The sequence below is a fragment of the Megalobrama amblycephala genome, linkage group LG19 (genome assembly GCF_018812025.1).
Source record: "Megalobrama amblycephala isolate DHTTF-2021 linkage group LG19, ASM1881202v1, whole genome shotgun sequence".
Classification (NCBI taxonomy): Eukaryota; Metazoa; Chordata; class Actinopteri; order Cypriniformes; family Xenocyprididae; genus Megalobrama; species Megalobrama amblycephala.
In genome coordinates, this window is record NC_063062.1 from 18,674,533 (window position 1) to 18,698,759 (window position 24,227).

The window sequence follows — 24,227 nt, forward strand, 5'->3', positions numbered from 1 at the left end:
ATAAAAGGATTCCCCTCTGGAGAGCGTTCAGTCTTTCCACTTGCAAATTCAGCCATGTAAATAGCGAATCCACCATGGTGCAAGCGCAACTGGCTTTTAAAGGGAATGGGAGATGAGACTCTGATTAGTTTATTGCACATTACGCCCTAAACACAACCATGACTCATTAAGAGACTAGATACAACCCTTTTGGACCATTTTTCCATCGTTAAACTAGCAAGGCCCTAAGTACACCTGCGCCATGCATTTCAGAGCATGCGCTTAGGTCGTTAAAATAGGGCCCAATGTTTTACTTGCCATTTCTTTGTAATTAATAGTGAAACTGTGAAAAATTGTTTCTATCTCAATTTTTTTTCAGTGAACTGTAGGAATTTTGCATGTTTTTATGACTGGCAAAATATGTCCTTTCAATTTAGTCAATGTTTTGTCATGCCACATTCGTTCATTTTAGTTCATTTCACTCTGAATCAAAAACAAAATAACCTGACCTGTCATCAGTAATTTCAATGACTAGCTTAACACTGAGGTTCACACATTTTCTCTTTTAGTCACTCTCATCCTCTGCAAACATGCAGAGTGAAAATGTAAATCCTCTCTTGGCTGCATCAGCGGGGAGTTTGCATCTGAGCTGAAACTAATATCAAAAGCAAAACACATCTCGATTATTTACAAAAGCCTCTCTATTATTTTAGCTTTACCCCCAGAGTAAATAGATAGAGGGAAACATTAGAGAGAATGAGAGATCCTACGACTGGAGCGCTGCTGTCACCTGCATCTTTTAGATGTGGACGCAACATTAAAACTCAATCAAAATTTCAGTCAGTTTACCTCAAGCTCAGGAATGTGTTAAGATAAGCTCCTCTTCTATAACTGCAAGCGAGACTGAATCTACAAAGAAGAAAAAAACAAACATTTGTGCTCCATTACTGTGGGCATTTGTTTAACTTTGTTTTACTTTTGTTAACTCTACTTTTGTTTAAAGTTTACTTTGGCATTTTATATATATATATATATATAAATTCCTGTAGCTCAAACTGTAGAGCAAGGGGTGTCCGATTCTGCTCCTGGAGGGCCAATGTCCTGCAGAGTTCAGCTCCAACCCTAATTAAGCACACCTGCACCAACTCAAGGTCTTATTATAGCCTAGAAACCTCCAAGCAGGTGTGCTGAGGTAAGTTGTAACTAAACTCTGCAGGACAGTGGCCCTCCAGGACTGAGTTTGGATACCCTTGCTGTAGAGCAGGGGTACTCAAGTTCAGAGGCCAAGAGGGCCGCATTTTAACCAAATGAAACACCAAGGGCCACAAATTATAACTTGGATCGTAAGACTTTTATTTAGGCCTACTTAAGACAATATTTGTAGTTTTACTGTTTATTTACTAAAAGTGCAGTTTATTATCTAGCTAAGTCTTAATAGTATGGTGTCCTTTTTAAAGTGTCACTTAACATGATAAATGGCATTTAAAAAAATGATTAATAGCTTGTCTTGCTGTATTCTTAATGTACAAATGCATAAAGAAAAACAAGAACTAATGAAAAGAAATCCTTATTCATTTGAAATGTCTGCATTGTTTTCACAAGAAATTTAAGGTCTGGCTGTTGTTCACTGGCTGATGAGTTTGTCCGTAAGACGAAAACATTGCACTTTTTTTAGTCTTTTTATACTCCATTGCACCTTTTAACACTTTTTATAGCACCTATTTATACGTTTTATTATTTGTATTATTATTACCTACCTTTTAATTTGGTCAGAATCCAAAAATCTTTTTTTTTTCTTTTTCTTTTTTTAATGTTCAATCACAATCTCATGAATTATCTAACTATAACCAACGTTGTAAACACGATAAATAAGATATTCTCCGTAAGCTCAATGATGTGATGATAGATCTGTAATGGGAGCGCTGCTTGCTTTCTGTTTATAACACATTGACATTAAGAATAAAAGGTTTGTTTTCATGATGCTCGGCAACATACGCACTGCAAAGTTTGAGGAATGTCAACTGCATTTCATCATGGAAAAATAAGGTTACTTTGTTTTTTACATGCGCGCACAGTCTCGAGCCTTTGATGGCGTTCACGAACACAAGTGCTCGACACATGCGCACTGGAGAGATTCATGCTTGTCTAGTCTTTTTCGCTCAAATGGTTACAATAAAATGTCTTTGTACTTGTTTAAAATTAGAGTTGCTGGTATCTTTTAATCCCCTCAAACGAGCGCTCTCGGTCGGCTATTGTGTTTGTTGTTACTCTTGTTCTGTCTTATCCGTTTCTTTTCAGACTGAAACAACAGCCCGTTTCAGTGCTGACACCTTGTGGACAAACTAAATTAGTGCAAAAACTATTCAATGCGCGCGTGCAAAGTGCCTTCAGTTTATATTGTTCTTTGCGGTTAGAAAAACTGCTGCGCGCGTACACTATACGCGTTCTCTGCTGATGATTACAGCGTCACGCGCACTGTACGCCTACCCTAGTGTACGTGTAAAAAAAGTAATATTCACGCTAATTTTGGACGCAAATTATAATAAAAATACATTTATATGTAGCATGATGCGGGCCACAAATTTAATGCTGACGGGCCGGATGCGGCCCGGGGGCCGCCTGTTGAGTACCCCTGCTGTAGAGCATATATAGCACCAACACCAAGGTCATATGGTCAATCTCCAAGGAATGAATTAACAGATATACCTTGAATGCTACTATGTAAAGTCACTTTGAATATAGTCTGTGTCTGCCAAATGCATGCTGATAAATTCTATATAAATGTTAAATGTTTACACATGATATAATGTTGATTACCACAAAAAAAGGTGGGGGTGGGGGGGTACATGGGGTCAGACAATAAACATTAAAAAACAGTTATAAAAAAAAATAAATACAGAATCCACTTAGAAAAGAATTACTTAAAATTGTTGTAAACTATAATAATATTTTACAATATTATAGTTTTTACTGTATTTTGATCAATAAATGCAGCCTGGGAGAGCTGGGTAGATTACTTATGAATTGTAATCAGTTACTGATTACAAATTTCATGACAAAAATTGTAATCAGTAATATAATCTCTTAGATTACACATTTTTGGTAACGTAATCTGACTACTTTTGGATTACATTTAGATTATTTCTGTGATAACCCTTATTTGATGTGACATATAATCTTTTACTATTGACAGATACGAAGAAAAAATATATTCCAAAAAATATATTCTATTCACCAACAAGAGCCTCAACAGATTATTTTTAATGTGCAATGTATGGATAGTTAATACTTCAAAATACTAACACTAATGTACCTGATAGTGTTTGCTGATAGTAACACTGAATAAAACAAAATCACATCTTATGATTTTAAAAGATATTTACTTAAAATTAAATATATTTAGAAAACAGAAACAATATAAAAATAAATATTGAAAAACATGAAATTCACATCATTATCAATTCGAATATTTCATATATATTATTTCATATTATATATATATATATATATATATATATATATATATATATATATATATATATATATATATATATATATATATATATATTCATATATATTAATCTATATTTCATTTATATTTCCCCCTTACCGCCGAAAAAAAAATCATAACGTATATAAGCGGCAAGTTTATTATGAAAAAAATATAAACGTTAAAAAAAAATGAAAAATTAGGACAATTATTAGTGAATTGTGAACAACTTACTGTTATTGTGTAAATAATATGTAATCATGTAATCCATAAAAAAGTAACTGTAGTCTGATTACGAGTATTTTAAAAATTAGTTTACTCTAATTACAAGTACTTGATTTTTGGAATCTGATTACGTAATTCAGATTACATGTAATCCGTTACTACACAGCTCTGGTAATCAGTTTCTGATTCCAAATTACATGACAAAAATTGTAGTCAGTAACGTAATCCACTACATTACACATTTAAGGTAATGTAATCTGACTACTTTTTGATTACTTTTAGATTACTTTTGACCAAATTAATTTATCACATTGATTTGAGTAGGGTAATCTTGTACAATATTGATATAAAAATATAAATAGAAACTGTGAACTTAATTTTATTATTACTATTATTATTATTTCTTCTGCTGCTTATTATTATTATTATTGGCCTAACTTATTATCTTAAAATCTCAGGAGGTTCAGCTGACAAAAAAGTTGGGGAATCCCTGCATTGCATGGTAATATAATGACATGCATTTGTACATTTGAATGTGTTTGAAAGACAAAAGCCTTCCAAAGACACTAATACATGGTTAAATGAGTGAGTGAGTGATACTTCAAATAATAATGCTGAAATGTTGAGAAAACACTTTTTAAAAGTGAAATGATTTCTGTAAATCCAATGATCAACAGCTATGTGGGTCTCAGTTTTCAGTGCTTTCAGGCTCTTGACTAGTGGTCTCTCTTTAATATATATATATATATATATATATCTCTTGAACATTTCATTAATTAATATAGTTTATTCACTATAATTAAAAAAAAAATGGTAATAAAATATGAAAAGATCTTAGAGTTAAACTGTCAGAAAAAAGTTATCTTAATTATGTCTCATAACACTTAAGCAAAATATGCTCAGGTCAAAGTGGCTGAATAATTTTTGGTTCCACATTTTTATCAATTTTACTGGTAGTCCACTGTATGAAGAATTTTTGGGTATAATATGTTACAGTTTACTTTATTTTGCTATCCTCACTTACATAAATAAACTATTGTGTCCTGCACCCACTAGTAAAAATCAAAAATGTCTGAATAATTTTTGGTTTGACTGTATACCAAATATCATCAAAAACAAAGGCTGAGAAATATCGAGATATAATGTTTTGAGTTATATTGCCCAACCCTAGCCTACAGTATGTTGAGTTATACAGACTTAAGAAGTTTGTGAAGCCGCTAATTAGCAGCCTTGTTTTTGAAATGACAGACCCCAGAGACTCAACAGCGGCAACTGCTACAACAGGCGAAGACTCCATGGCAGTAAATGAAAACCTCCTGCAGGCCCTCGTGCTGTTGTTTCCTCACACTCAGCTTGCTGGACTGAGGATAAACACAGAGGTTGTGAGATGAAAAAAGAGACAACCCTTTTATTTCATTTTTAAATCATCCCTCTGGAGGTTGGCGTAGTTGTTGTGATTTTTTTATGATGTCAAATGAAAGTTCAGAGGAAGTTCATTTGGAGTTTTACAGCTTTTAAGAAGAGTGTCTGTTTCTTTTCTTCATTTTTTTTCACTTTTAGCTGGACTTTATTTCCTCAACTCTGTTGTCCATAGAGGTCAAACAATGAAAGAATAAAGCAGCGGTCACAAGCACAGAGTGTCTTTCCAAAGACATTGTCGTTCCTTAAAGGTGCCCTAGATTAAAAAATTGAATTTACCTCGGCATAGTTAAATAACAAGAGTTCAGTACATGGAAAAGACATACAGTGAGTCTCAAACTCCATTGTTTCCTCCTTCTTATGTAAATCTCATTTGTTTTTTACACTAGAACCGCCACGGGGTAAATTTTACCTGTGGCTGTTTTTCAAATGTACATAACAGGTTTTCAATAAAACATTCAAATTTCCCACTTTGTGTAATTTACAATCCCTTGGTGTTAAAAATTGTTTAAATAAAACCAGATAAAAAAACAGGGCATTTATACCCATAAGCGCCGCGCGGGTCAAATTTACCCGCTATATAATGCCTGTATTTTCACGCTGTCATTTTCGCGTCCCCTTATGTTTAAACATTGTACATTGCTTGGCAACGCCTTTCACTCACTGAATTAGCGGTCATTGGTTCATAAATAAAGTCACAATGAGTAAAAGTCGGCGATTTATGGATGCCGAAGAGGTAGAAGCCCTAAATGCCATGAGTGAAGGAGAGTCTGATGGTGGTGAGATCAGTGACGCGTCCTGGGTCGGCTCAGCATCTGACGGCTCATCTGACAGCGATCCAGAGCCTCCGAGAAAAATTAGACTGAGTCTGTTCTTCAGGACAGGATTGTTACGATAGTTACAGAGAGTCAGCATCAATAAACTTTGGATATAAATAATTAAGGTGAAGCTGTGCGCTTGAATTTGTCATCGCATCATACATCCTATGTAGTGTGGTGAATTATTATTGTTCATTATTGTCTATAGGCTATTTTAGTAATTTAAATAACATGGGTTATCTTAATATATGATTAATTATAATATTACACCACCCAAATATGTATTTACTTCCTTCTAATTCTCGTTGTCAGTGCAGACTTGTTGCTTGACCGTTATGAAAAGTGATTAGTGTAACCTGCATAAAAAAAGCCTTGAACATAAAACAACAGGACAAAAATATAGTTGATGACAAAACATAATCATTTCATGGCTCTAGACACTTCTTTGTGAAGACAGTGACATAATACAGTGAAATAATATGTTATTTAGCTATATAAAAACGGGTCTAATGTGCGTGGGTAAAATTTACCCGCATGGCGGTTTTAGGTATACAGCGACCCCCGGCGGTTCTAGTGTTAAAAGACCTCTGAAGAACAGGCGAATCTCAACATAACACCGACTGTTACGTAACAGTCGGGGTGTACGCCCCCAATATTTGCATATGCCAGCCCATGTTCCCAACATTATGAAAGGCATTAGACAAGGGCAGGACGTCTGAATCATCAGACTAGGTAAGCAAGCAAGAACAATAGCGAAAAATGGCAGATGGAGCAATAATAACTGACATGATTACATGATATTTTTAGTGATATTTGTAAATTGTCTTTCTAAATGTTTCGTTAGCATGTTGCTAATGTACTGTTAAATGTGGTTAAATGTTACCATCGTTTATTACTGTATTCACGGAGACAAGAGAGCCGTCGCTATTTTCATTTTTAAACACTTGCAGTCTGTATAATGCATAAACACAACTTCATTCTTTATAAATCTCTCCAACAGTGTAGCATTAGCCGTTAGCCACGGAGCATAGCCTCAAACTCATTCAGAATCAATGTAAACATCAAAATAAACACTGTACTTACGCGATTAGACATGCTGCATGACAAACACTTTGTAAAGATCCATTTTGAGGGTTATATTAGCTGTGTGAACTTTTTTTATGTTGTTTAAGGCAAGTGCGAGCTCTTGGGGCGTGGAGCACGAGATTTAAAGGGCCACACACCCTGAATCGGCTCATTTCTAATTATGCCCCAAAATAGGCAGTTAAAGAAATGAATTTAAAAAATCTATGGGGTATTTTGAGCTGAAACTTCACAGACACATTCAGGGGACACCTTAGACTTATATTACATATTTTAAAAAAAAAAGTTCTAGGGCACCTTTAATAATGTATGTCCCAGACAAAAACACAATCCTGCAGTACAGTTGGAATATTTGCTCTGGCAAGAGAGAAACAGAGCAGGTATATAGCTGTGTGGTCATATAATCTTCTAAACGTGAATTTCTTTTTCTTATATGTTACACTGGGACATCAGATTAATTGTATTGAATTTGTTCATTCAGACAGTTCATGTAATTCAAGCTGCTGGCAAAGAAGCAAAAAACGTACTTTTTATTAGTTGAATTTAGTGTAAATTTATTAGTTAGTAGTTAAAGTTTAATGCCGTAACCCTAATTAAGAGGATAAAAATAAATCATTTTATATATATATATATATATATATATATATATATATATATATATATATATATATATATATATATATATATATATATATATATAAAAATAAATTACATCATTATATAGTCACATGTTTGAATCACTGAATCTGAGTTTTTAATCAGTTCACAGTTGAAGTTACAGTTTGATTCACTGGACCCAAATGAATCAAACTTACATTATTCAATAAGTTTAAATCAGAGATGAAGCATCTGGCTAAACTTTCTCTTACTCACAAGACAAAGAAAGGTCACAAAACTAATCTAATGTGTAATGTGTAATAAAACTTAATGACCAAAAAAATGTAGGTTTAAATTATTACAATATTCATGATGTTGCCTGAACTCATGAATATTTGATACATTGCCCAGCTTAGTCCTGTATGTCAATAGCCGGTCCATATTACAAATCCCTTCACTCTGTTTCTATTAGCATGGAAGAATAGGTCTATGATCGTATTCAGTCAGTGTGAAGTGCTTTGGCTGGTTGCTGTTCATCATCTACATTAACATACTCACTGCCAACCAGCTCACAAAGAAGCTGAAAACAAATGACAAAGCCAGACAGGAGGAGAAAGAAAGAAAGAAGGCAGCAATCAGAGAAATCAATATCTAGAGATTGTTCAGTGGCAGATAATGAGATTTTCATGACATGATGGGGGAGTTATTGAATTTGGCGAGACAGCAACATGCGTTTGATGACTAGCGATCCATCCAGGATAAATCTGAGGATCAAACACATTGTTGATCATTTAACCTTCTCACCTGTCCAGTCGATGTTTCAAGCGTGTCTCATCAAATTAGCTATCAGAATTCAGCACTTGCCCTTCATGTGGCCCTGAATGATGCAGAAGACCAGACTGGTCAAGTCAAGGAGGTGTAGCAGCAGCAGTAGATCTTGATTATGGTTCTCATGGCTTTTTCTACACTTGAAAATCCTAAGAATGAGAGGAGTTAATTGTCAATGAGGTGGTAGCACTAAAACAAAAACAGTAATTATGTGGTTTCTTGATTAGAAAATGCTGAAAATACTTAGAAATAAACAATAAACAAGAATTCTTCCATCTAAATTCTAGCACAGACTGGCATAGTATAAACCACAAAACATAAAAAGAGTGAAAAGTGGGAGAAAGTCAGTTGTTAATGAGAACACAAAGCCTCTGCTGTTTCAGTTTACCCCTGGCCGTCCACTCATCCAATCAGAGACCACGGGGAGCGTATGCTCATTAGAGCATCTAAACAATTGGCTTATGGTACAGTATACAGTACAAACCTCTCAGTACAGCACTCTGCAGATCTAATTGTTTTGTTTATATTCGTGTAATTCTTTTGCCACTAGTGGCACCAAGTGGACTTGTAAAAATAAATAAAGGAGCTAATACCTAGGCATAACAGGAATCCAGAATGCAACTAAAATGGCCACAACAACAACAATAACAAAAGCTTTAAAGTAGGGCTGGGCGATATATCGCATTCGATTGTCACGCGCATTTCGTCAGTAAAGCCGGTTCCCTGATTACCGCGAAATCGCCATCACCTGCTTTTAAATGGAGCGGCATTTAATAGACAGAGCATGATGTCGATTCATCTGCGATAATGAACGTGATATTGCGTAGCTTGTCAGTGAACTACGGCTCTGTCTATTAAATGCCGCTCCATTTGAAAGCAGGTGATGGCAATTTAGCGGTAATCAGGGAACCGGCTTTACTGACGAAATGCGCGTGATAATCGCATGCGATATGTATCGCCCAGCCCTACTTTAAAGCAAAGTAAAAATACATCCGGTAAAACTTTGTGTGGGTCTGTATGTGTCAGATATCTTCTTGCGGCAGTGTTTCACATTAAAACGAGCACAGCACCTGTGGTTATTTTAATGAGTAAGTCAAAACAATCTTGCTTATTATTTAGCGTTTTAAATCAGGCTCACTCAGTGGTTCAAGGCCGTTACTGACTGTTTTATTGAACCGCGAGTTATTATTATTATTATTTTGGTCTGATTCCAAATGAATCAGGAACTGCTACTGTGATATAGGTTTGTAAAACTGGTTGCTCACATGACAATGTGCAATTAAAATATATATTCATAGTAAAGTTGTGTAGTAATAAATGGTATTCTTACAATAATACAAATATTTCACAAAAATACTATTGGTCATTGTTTTGCACAGTGAGGTCGAATTCCAATATTGAATCGTTTTGGATTAAAACTGTAAGGTGAGTGATACAATATTTGACACTTTTTATTTCACATTCTATTTTTTCCAAATAGGCATGGATATTCTTACATGTGATATTTTATATTGCATAAATAATCAAATGTAAACTGAACTTTCTGAACCATCTTTAGCAAACGTTTCTGTAATTTGTCAAGTAAGAATTTTTAAAAAGTAATGTTTCAAAAGGAAATGTCAACACAGCTTAAACCAATGTTGAGAGGCATAAGCCCACTAACCACTGTTGTCTTCATAGTGACTGTTCAGGACAGGTTAGGAATACATTGAGAAGGCTTTTTACCTATTTCCCACAGAGAGAAACATCCTGATGTTCTAAGAACAAGGATTAAAGACCTTGGTGACTCTCCACAGCTTCCACATCCCTCTGAGATGAATCAATGCATCACTAAAATCGATTCCTGGTCTAATGAGTTTAACTAGCTCTACCCCCCCAAGTTACTGCCCTGGCAGCTGCCAAATGAGGGAAATGGGGGAATACAAGGTTAATAGGTAGCTCATCTTCTTGGCACACTACAGTCATGTCAAATCAAATGATGCGAGTCTAAAGTTATCCTGTGTATTGATGTGTATAATTTCTCTGTGTGCATGAAGAGATGATTGTTTCTTGTTTCTAACACATTTTAGCAGCAATGTTACTATCTGGACTACTTGATTCTGAAAATATTTTCATATAATGACCACTAAAATATATTTGATGGTTGCCCCTGACAACATACTGGTGCAAGTTATAATAGCTCCTTTTTGCAGTTTTATTACTGAAACTGCCTCCAAACTGCACTAAAAAATTGCTTTGGGTGATTTAATTTTATTATTACATTCACTTTATGATTAAGTAAGAGAATTAAATTAACAAATAAGATATTGGTGCGATGCTTACTCTTAATTAAATGGAGAAACTCTGCCCTAAAAGAACTAAATAATAAATGAGGACTAATAAAAGAGTTTCAGCATCAGATTGGCTAAATGCTTTAAGTGTATCAAATAAATGAAATGACATTAAACAAATTATTGCACTGACTTTTTTGCTGGTGTGCTTGTGTTCATTGTCCTGTTGCATGATCCAGTTTTGGCCAAGCTTTAAGTGCCAGACAGATGGCCTCACATTTGACTCTAGAATACTTTGGTATGCAGAGGAGTTCATGGTCGACTCAATGACTGCAAGATGCCCAGGTCCTGTGGCTGCAAAACAAGCCCAACTCATCACCCTTCCACCAGCATGCTTAAGGTGTTTGTTCTGATATGCTGTGTTTGGTTTTCACCAAAATTGTCGCAGCGCATTATTGCCAAACATTTCCACTTTGGTCTCGTCTGTCCAAAGGACATTGATTCAGAAGTCTTGTAGTTTGTTCATTTGAAATTTTGCAAACCTAAGCAGTGCTGCCATGTTCTTTTTAGAGAGGAGAGGCTTTCTCCTGGTAACCCTTCCAAACAAGCCATACTTGTTTAGTCTTTTTCTCATTATTATACTGTCATGAACTTTAAAATTTAAAGGGTTAGTTCACCCAAAAAATGAAAATTCTGTCATTTATTACTCACCCTCATGCCGTTCCACACCCGTAAGACCTTCGTTAATCTTCGGAATGCAAATTAAGATATTTTTGTTGAAATCCGATGGCTCAGTTAGGCCTCCATAGCCAGCAATGACACTTCCTCTCTCAAGATCCATTAATGTACTAAAAACATATTTAAATCATAGTTAGTTAATCATCAGTTAATGTGAGTACAGTGGTTCAATATTACTATTTTAAAGTGACGAGAATATTTTTGGTGTGCTAAAAACACAAAATAACAACTCATATAGTGATGGCAGATTCCAAAGCACTGCTTCAGGAAGCTTCGGAGCGTTATTAATCAGCGTGTCGAATCAGCGGTTCGGAGCGCCAAAGTCACGTGATTTCAGCAGTTTGCCGGTTTGACACGTGATCCGAATCATGATTCAATACACTGATTAATAACGCTCCGAAGCTTAATGAAGCAGTGTTTTGAAATCGGCCATCACTATATGTTGTTATTTTGTTTTTTTGGTGCACCAAAAATATTCTCGTCGCTTTATAATATTAATACTGAACCACTGTACTCACATGAACTGATTTAAATATGTTTTTAGTACATTAATGGATCTTGAGAGAGGAAATGTCATTGCTGGCTATGGAGGCCTCACTGAGCCATCGGACTTCAACAAAAATATCTTAATTTGTGTTCCGAAGATTAACGAAGGTCTTACGGATGTGGAACGGCATGAGGGCGAGTAATTAATGACATTATTTTCATTTTTGGGTGTACTAACCCTTTAACATGCTAACTGAGGCCTGTAGAGTCTAAGATGTAGCTCAAGGGTTTTTTGTAGTTCCTCTGAGCAGTGCACGGTCTGACCTTAGGGTGAATTTGCTGGGACATCCACTCTTCACTCTGTGAATAGTCTTCCTCACTGTAGAATAATGGACTTCAAATTGTTTGGAAATGGCCATATAACCTTTCTCAGATTGATGGCAGCAGCAATTGCGTCTCTAAGATCATTGCTGATGCCTCCTTAGCATTGTTTTAACACACATCTGAATGCTCCAGATCAGCAAATTGCCAAAACTTCTGCTTTTACAGAGTTGGCCACACTTGCTGATGATCAATTAATCAAAGGCATTTGATTAGCAGCACCTGACTGCTACTTACTCTCTTAATTCCTATGGAAGCAGTAAGGATGTACTTAGTTTGTCACACATGGCTTCTCCAAGTTTTTGTTGTGTGTAATATGTCATGTGTGGTTGTTTGTCTGAGGTTGTATCTACATAATTTTAAGACCTGCCAAGGACCAGATGATTTCTTATGTCCTGATATGTAATACCATAGAATTCAAAAGAGTGCACTTTTTTGTTTTTCACTTGACTGTATAATTACAGCATTAATTAATGCTTTTTAATTAAATAAATGCAGCTTAAGTGAGCATAAGAGGCATATTTAAACATATTTAAAAAATCTTACCAACTCCAAACTTTTGAAAGTTATGTTGTAAAACTCTGTACATCTGCTCCATTTTAAAGTCAAACAGACGGCCGCTAATGAAACACTTTCAGTTGTGCTCCCTCATTTGTTTTCTTCTATTCTTGTTTTCAGTAATGAGAAGCACCTGTTAGTTGCCCTCTGCCTTCAGTGCCCATTACATTGGTCAGCTTCAGCTCTCACACCCCACTGAGAAAATATCACACTCCCATTCATTAGCTCATTCTTCACAGCACACATGATTGGAGGACAATGAGACAAGATGACAAATAAACAGCCTATGTGACCTTCTGGTACATAAAAGAACTGTCTAATGAAAGGACAGAGAGTGACTCAATTGGTTCATAGATTACTTGTTTACGTGACAAAACTACAGTAGTTTTTGGTGCGCAAATAGATTTCTGATAAAGGCAGATGAGTTGAAATGTTACCAATAAAATGGGCTTATTTGTGGATTTGATTATATGTTTCCTGTCAAACCAAAATTTTCAGTACATCAAATATGTTGTGACTTCTCCAAAGACCTACTTTAAAAAATGTTAATTTATCTTGCAGGTCCTTCTGAAGGACACTGACTCATTTCTTCACCCCTCATTTTCTTTTTCTCCATCAGCTTCTTTCTCTATATAAAAGGGTGTTGTGGTTCAGATGACAATTCACATCTCAAACAGACCTGATTTGTCTTAAGACGAGCCTAAATCAACAAGAACAGAATGAACCTGGTTCTTCGACCCAATCGTCTGACTGTGTGACTGGTTGACATTTGGTGAATGATCTATTGGGAGAGAGACTATTAAATGAGTTATGATAATATGCTATTAAATGGGTTATATCGATAGAAGCCTGCTTCTGAGAGAGTAAAAAAAAATTCTCACAATTGTGATTTTATTTCTCAAAATTTTTCAAACTTCTCATCTTGCTTCTCAAACAGCAATGCAACTATTTCTCATTTCAATCATTATCTTACAATTACCTTTTTTATTTTTTACGCAGAGACAGAAACGGGCATTCATATCTACCTTTTTTTTTTTACCACATTTGTTTATTAGTATTATTAGTCTTTTTCATTAGATCCATTTTTTTTTTCAGGAGTAAAAACACAGGCTATATATATATTAGGGCTGTCAATACATAAAAAAATTAATCGCGATTAATTGCACACTTATCGTAAAATTAAGCATACACCATTTATCTTGTTTAACACGTCCATTTTGCCATCATTGCCTATATTCAGCAAAGTAAACCATCAGATTGAAGTGTGATTTTCACAAAACTGTATTTTTCAGCTTTTTTCAAGGAAAATGTAGGTGTCTTTCCAAAAAAGGATACTTGCAGACTCCAAAAGAAAACCAAATAACCAAATGATATGATTCCATATAATTCATACATTTATGTACACCAAAGCACCTATAAAAAAAATCACAGCAAAATCTAAACATTATCCTGAATGTGTGTAAAAACAATGTGAATGTACTGAAATGTGTCTGTGCATAAATACAATGTGCGATCAGTGCCTCAAGAGGGCTCGTACGTGATTTTTTTGCCATCAATATAACGGACTCGCGCATGCTTAATGTACGATTCCTGTATGTCACCACAATCGCCACATCGCCACATCTAGCCGAGAAACAGTTTGCATATCATCTGACCATACAGCAGTGGGATGTTTCGACATTCTGTTCAGACAGGAACAGCGCGATGTGGGAGGGTTTGCGCTCTTCAGATACAATGACAGAATATGTCAGAGAGTTTTAAAGCGAAACAGACACTGGAATGAATAATTCTCTCTGCCATCACTGTTGTAATCAGCGTGGACTTTTAAGATCATCTAATTGCTTGACGTAAAATACGTTAATGACACAATTTCACATGCTTCAGTATTTTTTTGCGATAAATTAGAATATTATAAGACAGAGAGATCGACTAAGCGAGTGCATTACCTGCATCTAGCTGATATTCTTTAAGGCAATCATAATCACAAAGTCAGTTTGAATGTCTGCTGAGGAAAGCAATATCTTTGTCTTTGTCCTTTTAACATTTAAGACATTCCCATTACAGCGATAGTCAATGCATTCGTCAGTTGCGTCTCGTAAAATGTTGTTTAAAGTAAAAACAATGTCCTTGTTTCAGTCCATCTCAATATAAAAGTCTTTGCAACTGACTGACTCACTCACAAATACAGTCTTTGCCGCTATCTAATGCCGTATAAAAGGTGCCTTAGAATCAAAAATTGAATTTACCTTGGCATAGTTGAATAACAAGAGCAACACCATTGTTTCCTCCTTCTTGTGTAAATCTCATTTGTTTAAAAGACCTCTGAAGAACAGGCGAATCTCAACATAACACCGACTGTTACGTAACAGTCGGGATCATTAATATGCATGGCTCCAATATTTGCATATGCCAGCCCATGTTCAAGGCATTAGACAAGGGCAGGCAGTATTAATGTCTGGAGCTGCACAGCTGAATAATCAGACTAGGTAAGCAAGCAAGAACAATAGCAAAAAATGGCAGATGGAGCAATAATAACTGACATGATCCATGATAGCATGATATTTTTAGTGATATTTGTAAATTGTCTTTCTAAATGTTTCGTTAGCATTTTGCTAATGTACTGTTAAATGTGGTTAAAGTTACCATCGTTTCTTACTGTATTCACGGAGACAAGAGCTGTCGCTATTTTCATTTTTAAACACTTGCAGTCCTTATAATGCATAAACACAACTTCATTCTTTATAAATCTCTCCAACAGTGTGTAATTTTAGCTTTAGCCATGAAGCACAGCCTCAAACTCATTCAGAATCAAATGTAAACATCCAAATAAATACTATACTCACATGATCCGATGCATGCATGCAGTATGTATGAAGAACATCCTGTAAAGATCCATTTGAGGGTTATATTAGCTGTGTAAATGCACTGTATTATAGTCGAGAGCTCGGGGGACAGGGAGCGCGCGATTTAAAGGGGCCGCAACCTGAATCGGTGCATAGTTAATGATGCCCCAAAATAGGCCGTTAAAAAAATTTATTAAAAAAAATGTATGGGGTATTTTGAGCTGAAAATTCACAGACACATTCAGGGGACACCTTAGGCTTATATTACATCTTGTAAAAACTGGTTCTAGGGCACCTTTAATTTAACTTTCACTGAAGTCGAAATCAGACTCTCGCAAATTCCCGGAGCTCGCATCTCCGAAAGTGTCTAAACAAATTTTCGAATAGCACAATATCATATATACACTATATTGCCAAAAGTATTGGGACACCCCACCAAATCATTGAATTCAGGTGTTCCAATCACTTCCATGGCCACAGGTGTATAAAATCAAGCACCTAGGTATGCAGACTGCTTCTACAAACATTTGTGAAAGAATGGGTCACTCTCAGGAGCTCAGTGAATTCAAGCGTGGTATTATGCCACCTGTGCAATAAGTCCATTCGTGAAATTTCCTCACTACTAAATATTCCACGGTCAACTGTTAGTGGTATCATAACAAAGTGGAAACAATTGACCTTGGCAAAGACCCGCCCCCCCCCCTTAGTTACTGTTGCTTTGTCTGACAAGCCGTGGCGCTGTCACGCCACACGCAGTGAAAAATACATCGCGGAGCAAAGAGGACACTGACAACACATTGACAGACAAGACAAACCAGGTTACTTATGATATTAAACAAAGTCCCAGCTTTCAAACTGTGTAGTTATTAAAGAAATTCAAACAATAAAAAACGTTTTGTGGCTCTTTAATGTGTCGTGACCATGGTCGTGACAGATTGCTGTAGCGCCTCAGCTCAAGAGGCTCGTAAACCGATCATCTCTTCCTACTAGTTCATTTATAGAATCAAATAAACATGAACGAACATGAGAAGGAATGTTGTTTCAAACGTGGAAGCGTCAGTACAGTAGTACATACCATTTTTCAAGTTTAAGTCCACTGAGGTTAATGTAATTCCTGACTGCTTTGTCGGATAAAATGGCGGATTCGGCGTTCTGATTGGTTAGATCGCTTGTCAATCAAACTCCCGGCGAAGGGTCAATTGGGAACAACAGCAACTAAGCCACAAAGTGGTAGGCCACGTAAAATCACAGAGCACATGCTGAGGCACACAGTGCGCAGAAGTCACCAATTTTCTGCAGAGTCAATAGCTACAGACCTCCAAACTTCGTGTGGCCTTTAGATTAGCTCAAGAACAGTGCGTAGAGAGCTTCATGAAATGGGTTTCCTTGGCAGCTGCATCCAAGCCTTACATCACCAACTGCAATGCAAAGCGTCGGATGCAGTGGTGTAAAGCACGCCACTACTGGACTCTAGAGCAGTGGAGACGTGTTCTCTTGAGTGACGAATCACACTTCTCTGTCTGGCAATCCAATGGACGAGTCTGGGTTTGGCGGTTGCCAGGAGAACGGTACTTGCCTGACTGCATTGTGCCAAGTGTGAAGTTTGGTGGAGGGGGGGATTATGGTGTGAGGTTGTTTTTCAGGGGTTGGACTTGCCCCCTTAGTTCCAGTGAAAGGAACTCTCAATGCTTCAGCATACCAAGACATTTTGGACAATTTCATGCTCCCAACTTTGTGGGAACAGTTTGGGGATGGCCCCTTCCTGTTCCAACATGACTACGCACCAGTGCACAAAGCAAGGTCCATAAAGACATGGATGAGCGAGTTTGGTGTGGAGAAACTTGACTGGCCTGTGCAGAGTCCTGACCTCAACCCGATAGAACACCTTTGGGATGAATTAGAGCGGAGACTGCGAGCCAGGCCTTCTCGCCAACATCAGTGCCTGACCTCACAAATGCGCTTCTAGAAGAATGGTCAAAAATTCCCATAAACACACTCTTAAACCTTGTGGAAAGCCTTCCCAGAAGAGTTGTAATAGCTGTAATAGCTGCAAAGGGTGGGCCAACTCCATATTAAACCCTACGGATTAAGAATGGGATGTCATTAAAGTTCATGTGCACATAAAGGCAGGCGTCCCAAAACTTTTGGCAATAAATGTGTGTTTATATATAAGATATATATAATATTCTATTGATATTATAATCATTTAATTTTCATGAGCATTTTCCACCCTCTTTATGCCCTTATGATTCAATCTTATTTTTTTATTATTCTTTATTTAATCATTTATTTTGTTTAAGAAACATCTCTTTGTATATGATCACTGTCTGGTGCTCTGAGTGTTTAATATATCCATGCCTTGTTTGTCTATATTTCTTTCAGTTCCTAACTACACAGTTTGTCTCTATTTGACCATCGCTTATGTCTGTTTCTCGATTTGTGGATTGGATTATAGAAATAAACCCTCCACTGCACACTGTTTGTTCATTGCATTACATTTAATCAAACTCAAACATTCTCATATATATATACACAGGCTAACACGAGTGGATGCAGACACAAACACATATCCAAGCGTTCCTTTGTGTAAACATATACATCAACAAACCTTCTATGACATATAATGGCATGAGTGATCCATGAGTGATAGTCTCTGCTGTTCTCTAGCAGCAGGATTATGCACAAGGTGGAAGAGATCTGTCCACGTGTCTGGATAGAGACCATCACCGGAATGATTGATTAGCTCTGGAGCGACAAAGCACAGAGTAAATTTATGCATAAACACACAGCAAATATACGTGCATTTAGACCACAAATAAGTCATTTCAACTTACCTGTATACAATAAATGCATTGTGCATATTTCAGTTAACAAATGCCTCGTTTGCAACTACTCCTTTTACTTCCGTCCATCAGTTGGCCTCAAATATAATGATTTAGTTTAAAATGCATGAATTGATTACATGATGTAATAAGTTAGACTACAGATATAAAGGTAGGACCAAAAAAAAAAAAAAAAAAAAGAGTAAAAATATTACACGTGTTGTGTATGTCCTCTGGGCAAAAGCTTGTATGAGTGTCAAAACCCCAGCAGCTATTTCCCACAATGCACTGAGAAGTGAAAAGTGAGAGTGCAGAAAAAACAACAACAACAACGACAACAACAGTAGTGTTTTAAAAATGTAATAGTGTGTATCTGTCATAACGGGCACTTCCATACACTGCCTCTGCAAGCCCGTCTCTGATAGGAATCAATGAACCGGGTCACGGGCCGCATCTCTTGTGTCTCTGAAAGAAAACAGACCCAGTGAAGGGTGAGAACTATAAAAGCCATTATTTTCAGACACCATGAGTCCACGGCTGCAGGAACTAGCTGTCCTGGGAGAACAATGACCGAGTTAATTCTCACTTTCACCGGTTATGAAGGCATCTGGATGGGAGACAAAGAAAGATTTGGTCATTTTGAATCTCCAGATTTGTTATTATTGTGATTGTCCTGTCTTTTCTGGTACTTTGATATTGACTTGTGCTTCCGTGATAGAGAACATCATACTGTAGGGTTTCCTTTTAAAATTAGCATAGAGACTGAAGTGATAATGTATGAACACTTCAAGACTCACAATGACCTCAGAGTTGTTAAAAATACAGCAAAAAGTCATCAGTGTGACTTTTAATTTTTAATAAAAAATAAAACAGTATAATTGTTTAATTGACAGTGAAGTAAGATCCACAACAGGGAAACATATTTTCTTATACAAACATATATTATAAGAACAAACAGATTCAATTACACCACTCAGTAACTTTTGCAATTGCACAATAATATGGTTGAGCTTGCATATTATTCTCATCTGAAATCAAAGAAAATGGAGACTGTGCAAAACATTTTCACAACTACAAAAATATCTGTTGTAACACATTTTGTTCCTTCAGAAAACTTGTTCAATGAAGAGAAAAAAAAGTATAAAAAAAAAAAATCATGCAAAATAGTTTAAAGGCAGGGTAGGCAAAAAAATGTATAAAAAACTTTTTTTCAAAATTTGTTTAAACTTTATTTATATATCAATACATAATTAAAATGTAAGTACTCTGAAAAAGAAAGTATAAAAATCGAGTGTCTGTAGACCTCTCACGACTGTTTTAAAGACAGCTCATTATTTCCATTCACTCCACCCCCTCCCTTCTGGGCTCCTTCCAAAGCCACGCCCCCAAAACGCATGAACGTGTGACTCCGACCACTGAGCTGGAAGACGCATTATTTACCTGAGACGAGCGGAGAGGAAGGAGCACGGCATGTAGTGACATCATGTCAGAATCACATGTAATAAAAATAACTTTATAATTATGAAGATAAACAAACAAGATGTATTTTAGTACTCACTATCAAGCTAGCATATTGATATTGGTAAAGTTTAAAATATATATTTTTTGATTCGCTAACGAGCTATCTATAAGGCAAAGCTAAAAACAGGTTGCATGATACACGTTTTTCCATTACCATCATTTACACTGTGATGAAGATGAATTTCGTGTAAGATTCATAACATATACGTTGTTCTACAGATAAACAGAGTAACATACACTCAAATATCAACTCACAACTGCATTGCAGACACAAAATAATAACACACACATACAACAAAGTGTGTACGACACACACAGATACAAGATAAAGACATCAGTAAACATAGGTAGAGAATATAAAAACAAAACAAAGGCGGAAAAAAAACGTGCAGGTAAACTTACAGGTGAACATGGTAAAAGAGTTAGACAGAGGGTAAAATTATGCACAATTCAACACTATAGCTATCATTATTTATCGTCTCTACTACGGCTCGCTAAGTAATGTTATGTTAGCTATATTACGCAGCTACGTGTGCTAATGACACATGCTTCATGAAAAAATAAACAAAAAAATATGTATGATCAAAATACAAAAAGAAAGATTTACCTGTCCAGCAGAAATAAAGCCATCAAGGAGTCACTTTTCAGCCCCTTGAGTTCCCTCAGTTCTCGCCATCGCTGGAAAGCCACGCCGATATTAACTCGCGTTTTATTTCTTTGTTTATCCAAAGACTTTTTGTTCATTGCCTTTTCTTGTACTGTTACTGTCTTCCTTTTTTTGCCTGGTTTGCCTTCACTAACTGCATAGGCCGATACTGTGAATTTAGCTTGCTGTTTCTCTGCCATTGTTTTGGTATTCCTAGGATCCATGCCTCTTGGATTCCCCAAATCAAACGTGCGCGCGCAAGTGGGCAGGTCATGTGTGGCAAAAGGGTGGTTGCCATGGTTGCGAGAGAGTGACAGCCGCCTAAGCCAATCCTATGTTTCGTCCCGGATGGAAATAATGAGCTGTGTTTAATACAGATTAAACGGTCTAGAGTCACTCGATTTTTATACTCTTTTTATCAGAGTTCTTACATTTTAATTATGCATGTATATATATAGAAAGTTTAAACAAATTTGGAACAAAATTTCTTACCTACCCTGCCTTTAATGGGTAAAAAATAAAACATTCACTTCTCACTGGCAGGAATGGCAAAAGTCAAAAAATTCTGGACCTTGAATTCACAGGATGAATAGTTAAATCCTTCATAATATCTAATAAAAGTTATTTTCCAGTAGTATTGTTGTTTTGTTGTAATGTCGGTTGCTTTTATTAGTGGTTAAATTATAACTCGTTATTGAAGAATTGTTGACGTTTACCAGTATTCCGTCTAAATAAAAGCTTGAGGATTTGATCGTTTGAAAGTGAAGAATTTAATAATAGAAGAGGAAGCCCTACAGTATATATGTGCAGCCATAGATTAAATATTTTATCTAAATTATTCAAGTAAATATTTTATGTCTAAGAGATGTTTGGCTAACAAAGTCCCTTTTTTTAAATAATAAATAGGGTAAAATAATGGTTTCAATATTTGATAAAGACATTTTTTTATTTTATACAGCCATTGTAAATATAGCCCCACTGAATTCAAGGACCATCTTCTCAGTACTAACTCTTTTCTGCCTGCCTGATGTCCCTCAAAATGAGGATTCCTCTCTCTCTCTCTTTCTCTCTCTCTTGGTTTTTTACCTCAGGCGGGACCACTTATGTCGGTGCTAATGGCTTCCTGTCTGCTCTCAGTGACCAGTGCTGGATTCTCTCTCTGTAGGGGAAATCCCTCTGCTTTCCATCCTTCATTTGCACGCTGTTGCTTTGTGCATGTCTTAAGCACTTTCATCTTCCCTTCCTCCAGAACTCTCATGAACCCTGTCAAGCCATAAGCAGTTAATTAGAAAAGTTGAAGCAGCAATTGGATTCTAGTCATTTAGCAGATAGTTTACCAGTGACAAAAGCAACACGCAGCACACTTTCCAAGCCCGGGGTAAAGCCTCCAGCTCCAGGGCACAGTGGTGATGGAGAATTCCACCAGTGTGTGAATATCTGAAAACAGTTTCTATGAAAACAAACTGACTGAGTGTGAATATCTTTGCACTTTACTTAGGAACAAAACCATAATCACAGAGGAAGGTAGCATGGAGGGACTTTTTAGGGTTTTGACTTTTTTTGGACAGATTCCAGGAGGATAGAGATAGTGCTGTAATCACGGCCTGGAAATCAATCTCAGGTCATCAGAAGCCCCATAGCAAGAGCATTCTTGATGAAGATCTCCTCCTCTTCATCTGTGTGACCCTGTCAATACTCATGCCACATCAAAGAGAGAGATGAGGCTTTGAGCCGCCGGTGTCTGGAAGCCACTAAAAACCCTTAAAAACACGCACACACGTACTGTATGCACTGATGAACAAATATCCAGAAAGAAATGTCATATTTCACCTTACAATCAAAAGAGGGAAAAAGAGAAATATATTTTGCACAGAAAAAAAATAAAGCGATGTTTTATTTTCATTCTCCCCTCAAATAAAATAAAAAACAATATAATAATGAAAAGCATCCCATGCAGACAATGATGATGATGACAACAACAACAACAATAATAATAATAATAATAATAATAATTATTATTATTATTATTATTATTATTATTATGTAAGCATAAATTAAATACAACATACAGTGTTGTTATTGTTAGCTAAACCTATTAAAAATCATTTTTGGTGATTGAAAAAAAAAATGAAATAAAATAAAATATAAATATTAAATTAAAAACTTAAACAAAAAAAAAAAACTTAAAATTAGTAATGCTGCTTTGCTGCTTTTAAGTGAAATACAATAAGTTGAAGCTGGAGTACTAAAATTACTAAAACTAAAACTGAAATAAAAATAAGCTAAATATAAATATTTATTTACTAATAAATATAATTTTACATTATTTTTTTATATTTATTAGTAAATATAATTTACTAATAGGTGACAAAAGTGCATAAACTTTCTAAAACTTAAACTAAATTTAAAATAAAAAATATAAAAATAAAAGCTAACAAAATATTAATAAATACTATAATTTTATATAAATAATAAAATATCACTGACACCTACAAATGTAATTTATAATTTAATTACAAAATAGTATTACAATTTAATTCTAATATATTTACAGTTGAACCCATAAATTGTTAAGGAATCTAGAGTTAAATAATTTTATTGTGAAGTCCAAACATCTAAGATCACCCTGAAAAGATGTGATTCAAAATCTTATTGAATAATGGAAACAGACAGTTTTATAGAAAGTCTTTTGCTGTGTCCCAATTCGCATGCTATCCATCCTAAATAGTATTCGAAAATAAAATTATTATGCCCCAAATTGTAGTATGTTGAAATGAATATTCAAAACATACCTGGATGGTCTACTTTTTCCAGTTAGAATCCAAGGTGCAGATCCATGCACACTCTTAACGGCTAATATTGCCCACAGCCCATTGCACTGTGGATGAGGATTCGAATAGAACTACAAACACAAATAAAGTATTAAAAAAAAAAAAAAAAACCTTCAAACATGACGGATGTGTGAGACCGACGGTTAAGCAGAACAGTTAAGATAAAGGGGTTTGAGTGATTAATAATCAGTATATAACCTGACGAAAAATTATTTATTAAATGTTATCCACATTATATTTAATAGGATTGTGAACTTTCATAATGATGCGTTTGGTCATTAACTTTTAAATGCATCATTATGCAAACATGAAGAGAGTTCTCTGTATTATAAGACGCATGACTGGCTGATCAATGTGATACATTTCTCTCCGAAACAGTAGGAAATTAAATTTATTTGAATGTGGAGGATTGTAACTGTGACAAGATGATTGACAGGACAGTTTAAACGGTGACAGGATGCACGTAACTAAGCGACAGAGTGTCCTTTAAAGATGTAATTATGACGAAGTAGTATGTCCTAAAGCTTGCATACTCTTCTGCTACACACTCAAAAGTATGTACTTTTTCTTCACAAAACAGTACATACCTTTAGGGTGTAGTATAAGTAGGTGAATTGGGATGCAGCACATGTCATGTTATGATGATGATGATGATGATGACGATGATGATGATGATGAGGCAAGCCGTAGCA